The sequence below is a fragment of the Rhinolophus ferrumequinum genome, chromosome 27 (genome assembly GCF_004115265.2).
Source record: "Rhinolophus ferrumequinum isolate MPI-CBG mRhiFer1 chromosome 27, mRhiFer1_v1.p, whole genome shotgun sequence".
Lineage (NCBI taxonomy): Eukaryota > Metazoa > Chordata > Mammalia > Chiroptera > Rhinolophidae > Rhinolophus > Rhinolophus ferrumequinum.
The window spans coordinates 13,881,614-13,897,672 of record NC_046310.1 but is presented as its reverse complement, the minus strand read 5'-3'; positions in this window follow the sequence as shown (position 1 = coordinate 13,897,672).

Here is a 16,059-nt window from a genome sequence, read left to right as displayed (position 1 = left end):
CCCTATTTCCTCAACCTTGCTTGTACAGGCTCCTACACATCAGCATATAAACAATTTACTTCAATTTTTTTTTAAAGATTTTATTGGGGAAGGGGAACAGGACTTTATTGGGGAACAGTGTGTACTTCCAGGACTTTTTTCCAAGTCAAGTTGTTGTCCTTTGAATCTCTTAGTTGTGGAGGGCGCAGCTCAGCTCCAGGTCCAGTCGCCGTTGCTAGTTGCAGGGGGCGCAGCCCACCATCCCTTGCGGGAGTCGAAACCGGCAACCTTGTGGTTGAGAGGACGCGCTCAAACCAACTGAGCCATCCGGGAGCTCAGCGGCAGCTCAGCTCAAGGTGCTGTGTTCAATCTTTAGTTGCAGGGGGCGCAGCCCACCATCCCTTACGGGACTGGAGGAGTTGAACCGGCAACTTTGTGGTTGAGAGCCCACTGGCCCATGTGGGAATCAAACCGGCAGCCTTCGGAGTTAGGAGCACGGAGCTCCAACTGCCTGAGCCACCGGGCCGGCCCTACTTCAATTTTTTAAAATGATGAAATTTAAAACTTTCCTCGATCCCACCTGCCCCTCCATCTGTCATCCTATTTTCTCCTTTTTTCATCCTCTTGAAAAAGTGGTCCACTGTCACTGTTTTTCCCTCCTCCCTTCCTTCAGCCAGTTTTATCAAGATCTCAAAATCTCTGTGCCACTAGCACCAATGACAGTTTTGAGTCTTCCTGGACTTCTCAGCAGCTTCTGATGTTGTGGATTGTTTCTTCCCTGAAATACTTTTTCTTGTCGTGACTTCCATAACACCACTCTTGAGTCTTTAACTCCTATTTTTCTGGACCCTCCTCCTCAGTTTCCTGTGTGAGTTCCTCTTCCCCTGTGGGTCCTTCGGCCTCTCCCTTCCCTAAGTGGTTGTATTCTGCCCTGTTCTAGCCTCAATCTGGTTCTCTTCATACTCCCCCCTTTCCCTTAGTTCATACCAATGGCTTCTGTTGTCATCCAAGGCTGAAGACCAAGAATTCAGCGCCTCTAGCCCAGATCTCTCATCTGGGCTCCAGACGCATACAGTCTTCTCCACTTAATTCCCCCACAGGCCCCGCAAAGTCCACATGTTCAAAAATAAGCTCATCTTCCCCCACGAACTAGTTCTTCCTTCTGTTTCCCCCTTTCAGTGAATGGCACCACTCTCTACCCCGTTGCCCAAGCTAGAAACTTGAGAATCCTCTTTCACTTCTCCCTTATCCAATCAATTAACCAACCTGTCAATTATTCCTCCTATAAATCCCTCAGATCTATTCACTTCTGTTCATTTCCACTGTCACTACTTTCTTAACTGGCTTCTTAGTTTCCAAGCTCCCTCCCTGGATAAAACCCAGACTTTGGAGCACGGTGGGTGGGGCCTGTGGGGACAGATTCAGCTCCCTGTGATCTGCCGCCCCCTCCCCCTTACCCCGCCAACCTCCAGTGTTTCTCCGTCATCGCCACCTTTTCTTCACTCCAGCTGCACTGCTTCACTTTCAGTTTCCAGAAATGCTAGGTTCTTTCTTGCCTTTGGCCCTTTGATGCTGCCACTCATTCTGACTGGACTAAGCTTTGCAATGTCTAGTTCTCTATTAAAATCAGAGCCATCCCCCACAGCCCGCATATTTACCCCTATCGTAACATTCCCAGCATTGTATCCTGACTGTTTGTTCACTGCTATATTCCTAAGGCTGCAAAATACTGCCTGGGGCAAGGTAGGTGCTGGGTACAAAACTGCTCGATGAATGATGACCTGCTCAGTCTATCGCACATCCATGGCGGTCTTTAAAGCAGGGTCCTCAGAGGTGCTGAATAACCTCTTTAAGCACCTCTTTTCCGATATCTTAGCACCCACTACAAACATTCTTTCTACTATTATCAAGCCTCAAACTCTGGGATGAGGGCAAGAAGAGGTGGGGTGACCTTCCCTTGGAAGAGAACCTGAATTCTTGCTTTTCCAAGGCAAGTGTACCAGCTCCCCCCTTACCCATTTTCTTTTCACCTCTCCGCATTTCTGTCCTCACTTACCTACTTTTCCTTCCCTTCTGTCCCAGAAGAGGAAGACCCCTCCTTTTAGCCAATGTTAACCCCACTATTGGCACCCTTGATCTCATGTCTTTTGAGGACTGTAATTCTCTAACTATCCCTTGTCTCTTTATCAACAAATGCTTCTTCTCTGGGGTCTCACTCATTTTGCAAACACATAAGCTGAGGTCTCTTCTATCTTGACAACGGCTCCCACCCTCTCCTTATAGCCTCCCCCACTTGCCTTTTTTCTTTTTAACTGACAAGCTCTTTTTATAAAGGACTTTTTATCATCAAAAAGACAAGAAACAACAAGTGTTGGCGAGGAGGTGGAGAAACAGGAACTCTCATGCACTTTTGGTGGAATGTAAATTGGTGCAACCATTATGGAAAGCAGTATGGACGGTCCTCAAATAATTAAAAATAGAACTCCCGTATGATCCAGCAATCCCACTTCTGGGAATTTATCCAAAGGAAACAAAATCACTATATTGAAGAGTATCTGTACCCCTATGTTCACTGCAGCATTGTATATCTTCTTTATCCATTTATCTGTTGATGGATGCTTAGCTTGCTTCCACGTCTTGGCTATTATAAATAATGCTGCAGTGAATATAGAGCTGTAGATATCTCTTCAACATAGTGATTTTATATATATATATATATAAAATATATATTTCATACATATTTTCATATATATATATGAAAAATATTCCATATGTATTTCAGCCATAGAGAAGAAGGAAATGTGCTGTTTGCAACAACATGGATGGACCTTGTGGGTGCTATACTAAGTGAAATAAGTCAGACAGAGAAAGACAAATACTATATGAGCTCACCTACATGTGAAATCTGAAAAAAAATAATACAAACTCATAGAAAAATAGATCCGATTCGTGGTTACCAGAGGCAGGGGGTGGGAAGTGGGGGAATTGGTGGAAGGTGGTCAAAAGTTACAAACTAGCAGTTACAATATAAAAAAGTACTGCACGGTGATTATAGTTAACAGTGCTGTATAGTATATTTGAAAGTTGCTAAGGGAATAGATCCTAAAGTTCTGATCATAAAAAGAAACCCCACAAACCAAAAAACCCAAAACATTTTTTTTGTATTTATATGAGGTAATGAATGTTAACTAAACTTATCGTGGTAATCATTTCACAATATATGTAAGTCAAGTCACTATGCTGTACACCTAAAATGTATACAGTGCTGTTTGTCAATTATATCTCAATAAAACTGAAAGAAAAAAATAAAGAGGAGGGCGGAAGCACAAAAGAGGGGCAAAAGGGACTTCCTGTTGCACTTTTTGCCTCCATTGTTTTCCTCCCTGTCTTGCTCCTTCCACCTTGCCCCCACTTCAATTCGCACTGAAAATTCTCTCTGTAGGATCACTAATGACCTGCTCCAGTCCGAAATCCAAAGCCTACCTCTACACTCTACTGACACAGATGCCATGAATTTTCTGCCTCACCTTCCCCATCAGCCAACAAGAGTTTCTTGAGGACGTCTCCCGTGTGGAGCCGTGTTAGCGGAGCCCTGTGTTAGCGGAGAAAGTGGAAGAAGATGTGGTCCCTGAACTCAGATATGCACTTAAGACAAACACACGAAACGCTATACAACAGTGCAGGGCGGAATATAAGTAAGTGCTGAATTCTGTGGCACAGTCCACACTTCCACACTTCCTATCGGGGAAGTGGGAGAAGAGCGAGGTAGGACAGCCAACAAAGTGTTCCACTTCAAGGTATTAGCTAAGTGTATAATCGGCAGGACTTGCAGAAGAGCAAGTGCCAGTTAGAATAAGACATGCGCAGAATGTTAGAATAAGACATGAATCAAGCTCCCTTCAGATTTTTTTATTCACACTAACGTGTAAATGACTAACAAGAGCTTAAATTGCAACCTATAGTTGTACTTGCATTTTACATCAAAGCCTTCAACTCAGAAGATGAAGCCCTAATAGTAGAATTGCAGGCATCTACTCTGAGTTACAGAAAAATCTTTGAGTCAAAAATCCATAATCCATCCTGCCCTCTTTCTGACTGTATGATTTGCAAATTTTCCTATATAGGAATCATGCATGAATATGCCAGCTCTGCTGTGCAAATATTTCATTTATCTGAGGTCAGAGCCAGGTCTCAGCCTGATGCAGGCACACACAAGCTTACGTCCTCCCAGCGGACTGTTTGTTCTGTGTCTTTCGATATCACTCTGTTCGGTGTGCTTTTATAACCCAAGTGTTATTTTAATCAAAGCCATGCTTTACGTTTTTTTTTTTAAGCCCTCTCTTATTTTGTGCAAAATGGCTCTTTCATGTATTGCAAATAATAATGATAATAATAATATCAGATACTCATATAGTGAGAATGCTTTGCACACAACTGTCCTGTTTAACCTTTCACAAAACCACTGGGAAGTAGGTGCTGTTATTATCCCCATTTACACCTGGGGAAACTGAGACACCAATGAATTAAATAACGTGCCATGTTTAATAATTTGCCATGGAGTTAGAGAGACAGGAGTCCACTCAGGAGGTGGATGGGGGCTGTACATACTCCCTCTTGCAGGCAGTTCACGCTAACCCATCAGCTTCTGACCACTGCTGGCAGTAGCTTTGGAGCTCCTGCAGCTTTAGAAATGCTTGTGTTTTATTCGTGGAGTGACAGTTTGTAATATCTAACCAATAGCAGTGTTTCTTAACCAATCTGTGTTGAAGGACTAGTTTTCTTTGTTTTTTTTTTTTTTAAATTCCAAACCACTGAGTGACAACATTTAAAAAATTGCTCTAAATGCTGACTTTCAATTTCCAAGCTTTTGCAGATTAATAATGAACAATTTGCAGACTAGCACCAGTTCGAAGACTCTATTTTGAGTAGCACAAATACATATTATCAGCAAAATCATTTTCATGCTTTTAAAATTTCATTTCATTCATTCAATAAACATTTGTTAAGTGCTTACTACACAGCAGGCAATAAGCCAGGTGCAGTAAACAAGAACATTAGGGCCTTCACAAAGCTAACATTCTAGCAGGAGAAGCAGACTTGAAACAATTCACAGCAAATTAATTTTTTCGGTAAATGCTAAGAAGATTAGAATACTCTGAGGGCATGTCAGAGTGCCCCAAGCTAGACTGACAGGTCAGGGGATGCTTCTCTAGGGAATCTTTTATCTCAGAGCTGAACAATATGGAGGGGTTGCTCTCCCAGAGTGGGGAAAGAGGCTTCTGGGCAGAAGGAAGGGCACGTGCAAGGGCCCTGAGGCAGAGAGACAGATCAGAGGCTGCTGGGATAAACAGGGACTATGTCCTGCAGGACTGGAAAGGCCACGCCAAGGACTTTATATTTTATCTTAAGCGCTAGGGAAAGCTCCCAGAAGGTTTCAAGCCTGGGTGGGGATGTGTGTGAAATGGTCAGATTAACCTTTTAAGAAAACACTCTTCTTTTCCCATTAATTTAAACACAATAAGTTTTCATAATAATTGGAATGAAAAATTAACAATCCATTAGAGAAAATTTCACATATGAACAAAAAGCTAGGGATTGCTGTCGTAGAGCACAGGTTGTCTCTGATGTCTGCACCTGGAAGAACACATCATTTAGACAGTCACTTAACATCTCCAAAGAGGTCAGCATGTTCTACTTCCGGGCCTTTCTCTCAGCCCCACCATCCTCTAAACTGTACCCCTTCCTTCCTTTTCTACACTAACACGTGTTTGTTAAAGCCAGGAGTCTTCACAGCTATCTCATTTTTCAAAACCATTGAGAGTGATCATGTGACACAGTTCTGGCCAATGGGAAAGCTGCAGACATCTGCTGAGGGTCAGGTAAACTTTTTGCTTTTCAGGAGACTGTCTGGTTAGTATGGCTCTCTCCCCTTCTTCCTACCTTCAAGCTGAGTCCTGGTGGTGCTGCAGCTACTTTGCCACCATGAGGTGACCAGCACAAGAAAGAAATCCAACATGATATGGTTGGTGGAACAGAAAGGAGAACCCGAGTCTTTCGTGCCTCAGTCTGGACTGCCCACAGCCAGTCTTGTTATATGAGAAAAATAAATCTCTCTTTGTTGAAGGCGCTGTAAGTCTGGTTTTCTGATTCTTGCAGTTGAAAATAATTGAGCTTTCATACTGGAAATGGATGGTCCACAAAATCAGATCAAACCGCACAGCACAGTATTCTCCCTCCTGTGGCTGTTTCCATCTTCGGACATTTAGATATATCAAAGGATAAAGGCTTTTCTTTTATTTCTGACATCCTGTCACCCTTCTCACCAGGAGCTGTAACAGGATAAGTAGTTATGCCTTGTGTGTTCCTTTGTTTCCTAAGAGGGGAAGGGCAGGCAATGAACAAGGCTTCGGGTGGAAAATGCTGATACACTACACCACATCAGAATGTGCTGTTCTCATTTATTTTTTAATACAAACCCATCTTTGCATGTGGGCACTGGCAAAGAATTGATGGTTACGAAATATTGGGCAACAGTGGTAATATAGGAGGTAAGTGACACACAGCTAAAGAATCTTGCCTTCAAATTACACAGAACGCAAAACCATTGTGGTTCATGACATAGTTCCCACATTTTCCCCCATATTTACCCAACAGGGCTCCAGGGAACTAGATTGTACATTCCATTGTTAAGTGAATATGTAAAAATGTTGGACAAGGTTGTGTAAGGCAGCACGTAAAGCCATGGGAAGGGGCACACAGCCGGCCTTCACGGCTGCCGGCCCATCATTTCCCCGAGCACCGCTGAACTCTGTGGAGAACCAATAAAAAAGGTTTGTACACAACTCAGGGATGAAGTTCAGGAAGTGACTGTCAAAAATGATGCATGCTACAGTTACTGTATTCAGCGCCAAAGCAATTCATTTGTCTTTTTGGACATACATGAGTACAAAGGGTGAATTTGAAGGTAGACTTCCGGGCAGAGAAGGCATTGCAATTCTAGACACACACTGTCAAGGAGCCCACATGGCTACAATGTAAAGGGCTTTTTAAGATTATAGCTGTCTTTCAAGCAAAGCATTCTCTACTAAAAATAATTCCATTTGATCAGACAAAGTAGGAAGAATGCTACTGGTTGGTATCTCAGGGCAAAGACAGAATCAAAACAGAGTATAATCTCTCAGGACCACGAAAGGGCCCCATGAAGGGCTATGTATCAAAGAAGAGGGTTTAAAGGAAGATGTACACTATTGGGGAGGCCAACTGAAAGTATAAAATGCTAAAATATATGCGTAACCAAGCCTCTTTGGTTTATAATGAGGGTGAAATCCCACTGATGGGTCTGTCTGAGACTCCAAATGAAGAGAATGGAGCTGAAATCTCCATGACTTTGAGGCAGCATCTGAAGACTTTAATGTATGCTCATTTTCAGTCACTAAATTTTTGTAACATCTGGAGCATGATTAATGCCTAAAGAGGTTTAAGAACTTCTAATGACACTAATAGCCATTGGTTACCACTGAAAAGTGGTCCTGCTGCCAGAGAAACAAATGACCAGGCACTTAAAGCCTTTATCAGGGTGGAAAAAAGCATTGTCAAATTTAGTCCCCTCTTAGAAACTGTGTGGTCAGTTTTCTGAACTATATTTGAACTTCAGAAGTCCATAGTTCTTTCACTGGGTAAAATAGGCTTTCTGGTATTTCAAGGAAATTGAAAAATCTTTGGAAATTCTGAAAAGTTTCAAGATCCCAATTTTGGGAAAAAAGGGAATATTATAAATATATGCACAGAAAAGCACATTAGGAAAAAACATTAAAGTTAATAGTTACATGGGATAGTATAATTACTACTTTTTTATGCATCTCGTATTTTCTGAATTTTTTAATATGAACATATGCTGTTTTTATAACCAGAAAACTTTATAAACTATTTTTAAGAAGAAAAACAAATGCCTCAAGAGACTCCTTGAAAAACCAGGCAGCCTTCTACAGAGAAAGAGGAGCTGCTTTTGCCTTTGCTACTCACTAGCCATGTAACCTTGGTATTAGAGACATATTTGGAAGATTAAATAAAATAATATTATAAAGCACCCGTAGAACTACCAGGCATATAGTAGATGCTTAATAAATGGCAGTTTGCATCATTATTCCTGCTCAAATGATGTTCAGTGTTCAAAACCATATTCAGAGAGCCCGGGTATAAAAGTCTATTTGGATGAGAAAAGTTCCTGAATTTCAAAGTGAAAAAAAAAAAAAAGCTGTCCTGAAAACAGGATAAAAGAATAGTCATTTTGTAGCCCCAAAACATGGGACTCTTCCCTTTCCCCCTCAAATTCTGTGGATTCCATGGCGAGAAGAGGGGTGAGAATAGGGGGTGTGTGACCATGTTGACAGAGTGCCATTGTTGGGGAAGAGAATCTGGCTCCCTTTCACCTCCCATTGGCTTCCAGACGGATAAAAAATGTGAGGCTCTTATGACCATTTGTCAGGGATCCCCATGCCTGGGGTCAGGTGCAGTGACGTGGGTCACAGCAACTGCCATTGCCACAGCTGTTGGCCATCAGCCCTGGCAGGGGCTATTTCAGGTTTCATCTAGCATTCCTTGCCCCACTAGAAAAGCTCGGAGAAATGCTTTGAACTATTCAAGGACCAAAAGGCCCTGCCTGACGGCCTCCATTCCTAGGAGGCCAACCTTTTGCCCATTGAGCCACAGTGACAGTAGGGCTTTTTCTCTTGGGTGAGGAGAGACTGTGTACGCCCCAGGCCAGAGCCTTCAGGGAACAGAACCATAAACATCCTTCCTCCAAATCAAAGCCCTTTGTGAAGATCCTCCACTCAATTTTTCTAGTTGTTGCAGCTAAATAAGTCCAGTAGGAATTCTTTCCTTGCAGTGCAGGGTAGTGAGGCAGTGTCTCAAGAGTTGGGTAATAATAATAATAGCGAACATTGATTACCACTCACTTTGTGCCTGACATTGTGTTAAACAACTTCTATCTTGTTGTCTTTATTTCTCACAACAACCTCGTGAGGTAACTACAGTTTACCTACTACTATTTGATAGATCACTGATTCATTTGACATACGGTGTTGGAAGAGAGCTCCGCGGGGACCTTGGATTGCCAGAAAGATGAACCTGTGAGTCCTAAAGCAAATTAAGCCTGAAACATCGCTGGAGGCAAAATGACAGACCCGAAGCTGTCCTACTTCGGCCACATCATGAGAAGACAGGGTTCTTAGGAAAAGACAATAATGCCGGGAAAAATAGAAGGCAGCAGGAAAGGAGGAAGACCAAATAGGAGATGGACTGATTCCACAAAAGAAGCCATAGGCAGAAGTCTACCAGAGCTGAGCAGGGCTGCTGAGGACGGGACATTGGGGACATCACACATCCATGGGTTAGAGCACATCAGGAGTTAGAGCACATTCAACAGCACCTAACACACCCACAAATTATTGGCCCCAAATTACACTCCCTTGTAATGCATACATGCTTAGGAGCACCCTTTGCTTACTATTTCTCTTTCGTACAATTTCTCAAATGATTACCAGTTTAAAATGTGCACTTGGGGGGAATTCAAAGGAACAGCCCCTGTTAGAGTCTTCTTTTTCTCCACCCTCCCACCTCACTGACCCCGATTACTTTTCTGGAGGACCCTGCCTCCAGGTTTCAAACATGGTTTCTTTATATCATGTTCCTAATGACTGAATTGCTAAGTTGTTGGCCTCAATTCTCTCTTAAAAGCTGTAGTACTTTTTTTTTTCTTTTTTTTTTTTTATGGCCTGGGGAACACATGTACTTTCACAGTGACCAAACGATAGGATGGGATAGAAGATTGGCCAGAACCATATGCACTGAATTTTTTAGTGTAAGAAGAGCCCCGCGGAGTCTATTATTCATTTATCACGCAGGCGTCCGCCGGGCAACAGCTGACAAGTGCAAAATGATGCTCTCTCTGCACATTACCAGACTGTCGGGACACTCAATAAAGACCAGCCATGGCAGCCCCTGCCTCTGTTCTCCCTTCCACTCCCACCCCTCAAAGCCTGCTCTCGGCAAACATATGGGAGCCATTCGGGGTTACTCCTTCCTTTCCGATGTCCAAGTCACGTTGACAACGGGGGATTTACAACTGCCCCAAACGGATTGTTTTGTTTTCTTTCGGATTATTCCAAGTTTGGGGCCTGTAAAGAGTTTTGTAACTGCATAAATATTTATCCAGAGTTTTGAGTTACTATATAAACATAACAAACATGACACAGAACCCAAATGCTGTAAGTCACGTAAAAAATCTTCCAATCAAGAAAGGGGGAAACTAATAAAGGACTTCAGAACGGATTATTTTTATCATGAAACACTTGTACTGCTATTTTTAGGCCAGGCTTTGAAAATCCCAAAATCTGTGTATCCTTGACTATATAAATATGCAGACCTCGCTTTCTGTCCGTCAGCGAACTTGCTGAATTGAAGAGTGTCTCTGGATCAGAGACATGAGAAAGAATGTGGATGGTGCATTACAAGGCTTAAACTCAGGCTGACAGGGGGACACTGAAAATGAAAAATGCTACTCTGAGCTCTGTCACCCGTGAAGGCAAGCAACGTTACTTTACGTTCAAATGTCATATACCGGGGGTGCCAAAAAAATGTATACACATGACTTGTATTCATCTTTTGTTATCAGTATATATTGAGTATTACAGTTTTTTCCTTTCTCAAAATGTGTATACATTTTTTGGGCACCCTCTGTATTGCCATTTGTTAATGTGTTCTGGTTGGCACTTAAAGATGCTAGGTAGAAAGAACTGAAATGTTCAATGCCCACATAGTATGTATGTGTTAAGGGTAGACACTAAAGTACTTATACCCAGGAAGGCACATGTTGTTCATAAAAAATTGTGTGTTCGGGACAATATTATTGTGCATTCTTTTCTTAACCCTTCTGTTGCCATGAAGTTAACCCTCCACATCCAAGGAGTGAAGTTTGTCAAGTTTGTATTTTATGTTCTTCAGGGCTATAGTCTCAGGAGGTGGTCGCTGGCAGGGCTCGCTCCCCACTCTTCTGTAGAAAACGTTTGGTCCCATGGGAGAGCATTTGCTTGGGTCAGACACTGCTTTCTTTGCCCTGGCCTGGGTCCATCTCCTCTGCCTTTCTTTGACGCCCTGTCACCACTTCCAGGGGATGGAGTAAGACAGGTCCCTCCATCACTTTGCAGATGATTAGATTGGAACCAGGAAACAAATTGTTTTTCTGTGTTGATGGTACATCATGAAAGAAGCAAACCCTGTAGCTTTAGCTCTTGAGGTGAAATGGGGCAGGTTTGCAGGCTTAGTAAATTCTGGCATAATCTTATCTATTGTCTCAAGAAGGCGACAACATGGAAACATTGCTCTGGCGAGGCTCTCAGTCTCTCTGCTGGGCCTCCATTTCTTTAAGGGACTTAGCTCGGGGGGCAATTACTGTGGTTGGATAGTTAATTATCTTTTTTTCTGTACCTGAGTAAATGTTGACAGCAAATGGTTTAACGACTTGCTCCAAATTTCATAGCACACCAAGATTAGAGTTAGAGAAAAAATAGCTGGAATTTGGGATTTTCAAACCCATGCTTTAGCCAGGAGACAGCTCTAAATAGACATGCTTTAACCGCACACTAGGAAAATCTGAGAGAAATAATGTTGCAGAATTTAATGCCTTTTAGAACCTTTGGGTGGAAGTTTTCAGAAGCTCCCGGGCCAACATTTTAACTCCCTCAGCTCTGCATGGACCTTTTAGGAGGTGATGAGTCACCTTTTGAGAATCTTTGGGGCAGAGAGGTTAAGCTACTTAGCTGATGACACATTTTAGAAGTAGAACCATGACCCGAATTCCTAGATCTTCTAACTCCGGATCACGGCTTTTCCTGTGATCCTAGAAACTGACCAGATGAGTTCTGAGCAACTGCGATGATCTTGTACTGTGTTGTGTAAACTTGGTTTAGCTAGAATTGTTTCCCAGAATTCCCTTCTCTGTATGATTCGAGTTAGAGATGATAGAGAAATTGGGGCAAGATTTGGAAGTGGAAGTAAAACAACGACCACCGCTCTGTGAGGTCATTGTGCTTTGATGTAGTTTCCAGCTTGGCCTTGGTTTTTCCCATTCCATGTTTGGCAATTCTTTTCTTTTTTTTTTTTTTAAGTGTGTTTTTCCAGGACCCATCAGCTCCAAGTCAAGTAGCTGTTTCAATCTAGTTGTGGAGGGCGCAGCTCACAGTGGCCCATGTGGGGAATGAACCAGCAACCTTGTTGTTAAGAGCACCGCGCTGTAACCAACTGAGCTAACTGGCCCTTCTTTTCTTTTTCTTTTCCTTTCCTTTCCTTTCCTTTCCTTTCCTTTCCTTTCCTTTCCTTTCCTTTCCTTTCCTTTCCTTTCTTCTCTCTCTCTCCCTCCCTCCCTCCTTCCTTCCTTGTTTCCTTTTTAAATCCACCTTATTGAGGTATAATCGACATACAAAAAGCTGTACATATTTGATATACACAACTTGATGAGTTTGGAGATAAGTAAACACCTGTGAAATCATTACCACAATCTATGCCATAAACATATTCATCACCTCCAAAAGTTTCCTCCCACCTTACATATTATTATTATTTGTGTGTGAAAAAAAACACTAAACTAAGATATACTCTTAGCAAATTTCTAAGTATACAATATAGTATTGATCGCTATAGGCACTATTCTGTACAGGAGGTCTCTAGGGCTTGCTCATCTTGTATAATGAACTCTGCACCTTTTGATTAATACATCCATATTTTACCTCCCCTCCCTCCAGCCCCAGCCCTGGCAACCGTCATTCTAGTCTCTCCAGCAATTCTTTCTGCCTGCTGGTCCTATGACCCACAGTGGCCCCAGGCCCACCACCAGATGCAAAGGCAATAGTTTCCTGTGGACTCTACGAGCTCTGCTTCACAGTCCCACACCAGCAACTAGACGTGCCTGGCTGCCCATACGCCTCACCAAACTTTGACTGGTCCATTCACAGCAGTGCTTCAGTTGGGCTGGTTAGTGACTGATCCTCCAACTCTCCATCAGGCACCCCTACTCCCCCAGCTTCTCCCACAATGGCCTCACATGTCCTGTACTTCTTAAGTGGCTCTCCTTCCTCGATTGAACAGTGGCTGATAGAATAACTGACATGGTGCATCATGGGAGCAACAGAAGAAACATAAGGGAGTCTCTGCCCTCGAGGGCCTTCCACCTCCCTGGGGAGATGGAGCATTTTAACACGGCCCACTGGGGACTCATGGTAGCTGATGGATCAAATGACAAATGCACGGGGCAGTCATTGCCTTGCAGCCCTTCCAGCCTGAGGGGCCCAGGGTCTTTTAGTGCCAGGCATGAGGAGCTGATGGGAAATAAATACAGTAAGCATTCTCCAACTGGTGTCCACATCTCATCCCAAGTGGATACAGACTTTTCCCGCCTCTGTCCCATTCAGGCTCTGGGCTCCTTATCAACATAGGAATGGAAAGAAAGTTTCTTACATATTGGGTGAAAGAGTTGAGCACAGTTGAACACGAATGCTGACATTTGTGTTTCTCATCCAACCAACAGAATTTCCCTGGCCTACCACACTTGGGTAACTTGAGTTCTGGAATTCCAGCCTCGGTTAACCCAAATCCACCAATTTGCTGGAGTTATGAAGCTTAATGCGAGTACTGTTTTTCTATTATTCATTCCCAATATGTTTTGTCCTGAGCTGACACCACAGGTTTAACCCTCTCTGTGTTGGCTGCCTTTTGGTGTTTCCTCCCCCCAACAACAACAAAACAAAAAAACAACAACAAAACACAACAGATAAAAGCAGCGTGTGTTCTTTTCCTTTTTTTTCCAAGAAGTAAATTTTATTTCTAACTTGGCTGGAAACTCCCCCAGTCACTTAGTCAGTGGTCTCATTTTGTTGGGCCTCAGTTTCCTGCTGTTAAAAACAGTTACTAATACTGACCTCCTCGGGGAGGTGTGAGCGTCAGTGCTTGGCTGCAAACCCAGCTAAGATACCTGGATGAAAGGTGATATGGAAGGACAGCAGCGACCTGGATGAACAGCTCCTGGAAGAGTCCAGTCTACAGGCCATAGCAAGACTGCAAGCTCCCGGAAGCTGCTGTGAACTGTGGTTTTATTTTGCAAGTGTCTATCTACATACCTGCTATGTGTCTGGAGTGTTGGCTCTGGAGACCTAAGAATACAGTAAATAACACCATAGGTAGCTCAGGAAAATGAGGACTTATTTTTAGCTATGACCCTTGTCTGTTGAATGATCTGAATTTAAAAAGAAAGAAGAAAGGGGAAAAGGGAAAGAAATATAGAAGGCAATGAAAGAATGTGAGACCCCTGCTTGATCTTACAAAGCACCAGAGTGAAAATCAAGTACAGCTTTCTCATTTCTTTTCAACCAGAGAGGTGATGACAGGAAAAATGTATGAACAGTGGAGCATATGCCCTCTTATGAGAATTTCGTCCCTTCCCTACAGTCATTCATTCTGAGACCCTGGCTCCAAATGCCTATGGCGTAGTGTTAGTCTTTTTCAGATATTGGGCCTTTGACTTGTCACTTATTTATTCCTGGATGTTGTAAGATCTTACTTCAAAGAGATCTGCCCTGTATGTCTTGGCATCTTATGGTCTGACATCGAAGGGTTTCTGCCCATCTCTGCTTCCACGCTGTGCCAAGTCTGGACCAAAGCGAGAAAAGCAGCCAAGGAGTAGGATCGCACAGAAAGCTGGGTCTGCTAAGTAAAGGGAGGGAAACCATAGAGCATGCTGAGGGGAAAACTCTGGGAGAAAAGCGGACAGCTGACCAATGGCCCAAGGATAGACAAGAAGCCAAGACCAAGAGATGTATTTTTATAAAAAGAGATTTTTAGACCAGCATGGTTAGACCATTGTACAATATAGACTTAGACTATATTGTACAATGGGATCAAACATTTTGTCATGGTGCTTAGTGCATGGACTTAGCTTAGCATCAAGGATATCTGGATTCTAGTCTCAGTTTCGATCACTGTGTGACTTTGGACAAGTCACTTGAGCTCGGTTTTCTTCTCTATAAACAAGGGAGGTTGAACTATGTTAAAAGTAGAGATTCTAGTCAGAAGAGTCAGAAGAGATCTCAGACATGCTAGAGGACCTAATCTGGTTGCTTCCAGGAAACCAAGCCTGGCTTGGACCCCTCCTTCTGCCCTTTCTACACCCCATGTTATCTGCTGCAAATACTGGCGGAGAAGGAAGCTCTCTCCACGGCAGCATGCCTTCTCAGTTGCTGTGTAAAGTGTGTTCCCACCCCATGTCGCAACTCACTATGATCTCAAGACTTCAGAAATCCAAACGTATCTTCTCTACTCAAATTCTAGAACAAGTTTCAATGCCCTGAGACTTCTTTCAACTCTAAATTGTTTGGATTTGCTGATTCTATTACAGAATAGGGTTGCAGACCACTTAATGGCATTTGACTACAGATCCTTAGAGAAACTTGGAGCTGTCCCAGCTGATGGAGCAACCAAACTTCACAAAGTCCCTGAAGGCCTTTTCTATCTGCTACTCTGCCTCCCCCCAGAGTTGCCCTTGTCTGCATGAGGGCTGCGGGGTCACCACCATGTGAACACTCAGCTTGTGCAAGAGTAGAAGAGTGAAAGAAAAGTCCTGGATAAGCTGTTTCGTTTTAAACGAGTGATGTGGAATTACGCACATCACTGGCGTTCACAGTCCACTGGTGAGAACATACAGCCGGGGTTTGTGTTGTTAACTAAACAGCCATATTGAACCAGAGGGGTGGTTGGGAAATGAAGCCTCTGGATTGAGGCGGGGGATGTGTGGGCTGAAACTCCATTACTATGGAAGAGGGGGAGCACAGATTTGGGGAGACAGCCACCGTCTACCACAATAAAGAGCCAAAAGACTATACTAGCTGGGACAGGGGGAATTCTGGACCCTTACCAGCCATCAGAAATGTCATCGGAAAGGGAAGAAAAGGTGTCGTTGTTAGGAGTTGTTTGTCTATTTGAAGGAAAATGAAACATCAATAAACATCAGCCTGGCCTTCCTCTTTGAACTTC